This window comes from Bactrocera tryoni, chromosome 3 (genome assembly GCF_016617805.1).
Source record: "Bactrocera tryoni isolate S06 chromosome 3, CSIRO_BtryS06_freeze2, whole genome shotgun sequence".
Classification (NCBI taxonomy): Eukaryota; Metazoa; Arthropoda; class Insecta; order Diptera; family Tephritidae; genus Bactrocera; species Bactrocera tryoni.
The window spans coordinates 56,776,391-56,781,027 of NC_052501.1; positions in this window are offsets into that span (position 1 = coordinate 56,776,391).

Below are 4,637 nucleotides of genomic sequence, written 5' to 3' on the forward strand. Positions count from 1 at the left end.
TAAATAAAATCTTAACACCTTCTACCCGGCGCATTTTATCTATGTTTCTACATATGTATGTATGTATATTGATTGTCAAAAAAGTCTTGCGGTATTTTCGCTAGTTGGCGCTGAAAGCGCGTAGTTCTAGTTTTATTCGTCGCATCGGGTCATGCTACTCGTATACCTTTTTGGAAAGCTCATTTCACGCGCTAACACGTGTTTGTTTGATTGTCGTTTCTTTTAAGTGATTCGTGAGTTATAGCGTCGCAAACATGGAGCAAAATAAAGAGAAAATACGGCATATTTTACAGTACTACTACAATAAAGGCAAAAATGCATCTCAAGCCGCCAATAAAATTTGTAGTTTATGAGCCCGATACAGTTTCCATTTCCACCGCACAACGATGGTTTCAACGTTTTTGTTCTGGTGTAGAGGTGGTCGAAGATGCGCCACGCTCCGGAAGGCCTGTCGTCGAAAATTGCGATAAAGTCACTGAATTGGTCGAAAGAGACCGGCATAGTAGCAGCCGTAGCATCGGTCAAGAGCTGGGCATAAGTCATCAAAAATTCATTTCAATAAAAAAAAATTCAATAAAAATACCGCAAGACTTTTTGTGTGAACAAGATTGTCAAGTTGTTCGTATAACGACACTTTTCTAATTGTTTTGTTTTAGAAAGAACTATAAAAAATAAATTTTATATACATACATTTGTTGAAAACGCCAACAACAAATATAAACTCACAAATCCCGAATATATTTTATTTCCACGGTCCACGCCGCCAGATAAATGAATTTGCCTGTGAACCACCGGTGGTCCACGCCGCCAAATAAGCATAGTGCCCGTGGACCACCACGCCGGTAGAACGTGTTAATACTTGTATATGATCAAATCTCGAAACAAATCTGGACATATGAAACATCGAAACATCGAAACATCAAATCAAAATGATTCGCGCAATTGGATCGAAACATGCAACAAGGCTACAGTATCATGTAAACGCTGAAGCCAGAAAGCTGGAAGAATCAACTAAAAAATTTTATTATTTATAGATTTTGAAAAATATTGTTTGTTAGTATAATGTAAACCCATAACTTATTCAATAAAAAACGTACATATGTTTTAATAAAAAAAAAATCCAATAACAATGCAATCAGAGGTGCAATGATGCATTTGAGGACATAATAAATGGAAAGTACTTTTAGAACTTCATAAATCAAAAACTTATTCCTTCCCTGAAAGATTTCAAGTTTTCTCTTATGTATAGCTAAAAATTTAATTAGTAAATAACTTGAATTAAAAAATTTTTAGGTACTCTGCGGATATAGAATACTGCAAACAAAAGGTTATTTGCTTGTGAGAAATTCTAGCAACAAGGAATGCAGGAACGTAAGACTGGCAACCTACAACGTGACTTAAAACCATTTCGACGAAGATGCATGTTATTGCCTGCGTGGAGCAGATTGGAATAGTGCTACGGAAGGGTAGTAACTAGGCCGGAAGCAATGGGGCGCATGAAGCGTTGCAAAATTTTAGTTATTTCAGATTTTGAATACTTAATTATGAAACTGTCAGATGCAAAGCATTTTGGGTGGTAAATTCTTATGGAAACTCTTCCCGCACTGCTTAAACCTATGAAATAATGGATATGATGTTGTTTTTGGTGTTTTTGTAACAGCTATTGTCTTGTTTGTATTGGACTTGTTAAAAAGAAACAGCTCCTGTAGCTGAAATGCATTCATAGATGTTGTAGCAACATAAAGTATTAAGTAAAAGTACAAGAACAGTATGCATACGAATGTTGTTATTGAAACGTAATTATGCATCCAAAGTGTGACCAAGTATATTTTTTGCCGTAGCCGGGTGAGTCGCAGGCGCGGGTGGCACTAAATGGTACGTGAAAAAACATGTAAAAATTTCAAGACGAATAATTTGTGAGATACATATAACGTGTTGAGCGTCGCAAGTGCTCGCATTTCTGAAAATACTGAATATCTTCTTCTTTACTGGAGTAGAGGAGGTATTCCTCTTCCTCTGCTTCCCCCGACGGCTACTGCGTCGAATACTTTCAGAGCTTGAGTGTTTTCGTCCATTCGGACGATATGACCTAGACAGCGTAGCTGCTATCTTTTAATTCGCTGAACATTACGTTGTAATAATATGCCGTTTCCCAAAAGGGCCTTACGGTACTAAAGATTTACCTGTTTACACTCATAACTCGAGGCGAGGCAGTCTCTAATTTTTCAATATTTGGTGAAATCTTTCCTTGATAATGTCTACTTTAATTTTTTCTTCTGTTATTACATACGCCGTGCTTAATTAAACCACATTACGTTCAGTTTTATAGAAAACGCTATAATTAAGTGAAAATTGTGTTTGCCAATGTTTCAATTTTTCGTTAAAATTTATATTCGTTCATAAGCGTTTCTGGCATATGCTGCAACTATAAATACTGTTCGGTACATCTGCGGCATCCACAATTTGTCGAATATGTTGGAAGCACATTAACGTAACATGGAATATCCTCCTCACACATCCAATACATACCTAGTGTCACCTGAAAGTAAGTGAGGGGTGCGAAAATGTTTGCGTACACGCACCAGCATTCGCATCCGTACATACATAAGTTGGCATATACACACACATATGTATATGTACATATTTGCATATTTAATGTGTTGGTCGCACTGAGTACGAAACACGTGTACACCTCGCCGACCACCTTCACCACAACAGCACGTGTTCGACAACAACATCCTGGTGGAGCGGGAGAAGCAAATGTACGGAAATGTATGTGAACGTCACATAGCAGTAGTTGAGAAATTATAACAACATTAATCCTACAATAACAGCCGTCGTTGGTACGGGGAGAAGGTGCATGTTAGACTGCTGCTGGCATCGATCAATGCAAACTAAAATGTTAACCCGACTGACCAAATTTCTCTTCCAATACCAAAGCAGAGTGATAGGAAAATTCGTGAAACACAACTTTATTGTGAACTTGAAGAGAATGTAAACTAATGGTTTTAACTAGTTTATTTAGTTCCTCGAGTAATTGTTAGAAAGCATGAGCCTAAAATTATTAAATTGTCCTTAAAAACGCTTAGTTTTCTTTAAGTGAGTTGTTGGGAGCCAAAGTGACTTAAGAGAGCAACGACCTGACGATCGCTGGTGTAGAAAAATGTTTTAGCTTTATTATAGCGTGAGCCGCAAAGCAAATAAGTTCTCTTCTCTTTGAATAGTTGTATCCAAAAATCCGTACATATTTAAACAAGTAAGGAAGGGCTAAGTTCGGGTGTCACCGAACATTTTATATTCTCGCATGATAAATACCGTATTTTTGTAAAGTTTTATTCCGCTATCATCATTGGTTCCTAATGTATATACTCGTATTATACAGAAAAGGCATCAGATGGAATTCAAAATAGAGTTATATTGGAAGAAGGCGTGGTTGTGAACCGATTTCATCCCTATCTCGTACCTGTCATCAGGGTGTTAAGAAAATATTACATATCGAATTTCATTGAAATGGTATAGTAGTTCCTGAGATATGGTTTTTGGTCCATAAGTGGGCGAGGCCACGCCCATTTTCAATTTTAAAAAAAAGCCTGGGTGCAGCTTCCTTCTGCAATTTCTTCCGTAAAATTTAGTGTTTCTGACGTTTTTTGTTAGTCGGTTAACGCACTTTTAGTGGTTTTCAACATAACCTTTGTATGGGAGGTGGGCGTGGTTATTATCCGATTTCTTCCATTTTTGAACTGTATATGGAAATGCTTGAAGAAAACGACTCTGTAGAGTTTGGTTGACATAGCTATAGTAGTTTAGTAGTGGGGGCGGCGCCACGCCCACTTTTCCCAAAAAATTACGTCCAACTATGCCCCTCCCTAATGCGATCCTTTGTGCCAAATTTCACTTTAATATCTTTACTTATGGCTTAGTTATGACACTTTATAGGTTTTCGGTTTCCGCCATTTTGTGGGCGTGGTCGTGGCCGATTTTGCCCATCTTCGAACTTAACCTTTTTATGGAGCCAAGGAATACGTGTACCAAGTTTCATTATGATATATCAATTTTTACTCAAGTTACAGCTTGCACGGACGGACGGACGGACAGACGGACGGACGGACAGACAGACATCCGGCTTTGGACTCTACTCGTCACCCTGATCACTTTGGTATATATAACCCTATATCTGACTCTTTTAGTTTTAGGACTTACAAACAACCGCTATGTGAACAAAACTATAATACTCTCCTTAGCAACATTGTTGCGAGAGTATAAAAATATAGGAAAGATAAGTGTTGAAATATCGGAAAGCAGAAGTTTTATTTGGTTATTGTTGCTGCATATTATTGTAATAACGGTGTAAGAATCAAAATAATTTTCGCGTTTCTGGTAAAATACAACGGAAGAGAAGGCTTCTTTAGGTGCATAAATTATAAACCGAAATGGCAGAATTCCGATTCCTTTGGCGACGCGATTTGCGATCAAATTTAGAAAAAAAAATATTTCGTAGTTTTGTGTTATTATTGTGTGATTTTAAGTCGTGTGCTGATTAAAATATTTTATGAAAATATAAATAATGTTCGAAGAGTTTTGAAGTGTGCAGAAAAAACTATAAATTTTGTGAATTTAGTGCGGAATTGAAGTGAGTT